Source organism: Arachis duranensis, chromosome 7, assembly GCF_000817695.3.
Source record: "Arachis duranensis cultivar V14167 chromosome 7, aradu.V14167.gnm2.J7QH, whole genome shotgun sequence".
Taxonomy (NCBI): Eukaryota; Viridiplantae; Streptophyta; class Magnoliopsida; order Fabales; family Fabaceae; genus Arachis; species Arachis duranensis.
This window is the reverse complement of record NC_029778.3, coordinates 31,572,776-31,573,359: the sequence shown is the minus strand read 5'-3', so window position 1 is coordinate 31,573,359 and position 584 is coordinate 31,572,776.

The window sequence follows — 584 nt, the reverse complement described above, 5'->3', positions numbered from 1 at the left end:
ATTTCGTTTTTATTTTATTTTATAAAATAAATTTTTATAAAATAAATAATATCAACATACATATCATCTCTTTTATTCCATTATGGAATTAAGTGGGAATGAACAGTCCAGGAGGACTCTTGGGTCATATGCTAACCCCACTACTGCTTCATATGGGAGTAGTATCTGTATACCCTCCATTGGAGTTAGTAGCTTTGAGTTGAATCCTCAGCTCATTATCATGGTGCAGCAAAACTGCCAGTATTCTGGTCTTCCACATGAAGAACCTACAGAGTTTCTGGCACAATTTTTACAAATTGCTGATACAGTGCATGATAAGGAAGTAGATCAGGATGTCTACAGATTACTACTATTTCCATTTGCTGTAAAAGATCAAGCTAAGAGGTGGTTAAATAACCAACCTAAGAACAGCATAAAAACATGGAAACAACTGTCAGAAAAATTCCTGAATCATTATTTCCCTCCAAAACGGATGACACAGCTAAGGCTAAGCATCCAAGGCTTCAAACAAGGAGATAATGAATCTCTTTATGATGCCTGAGACATAGAGAGATGCTAAGAAAATGCCCCTCTGAAATGTTTTC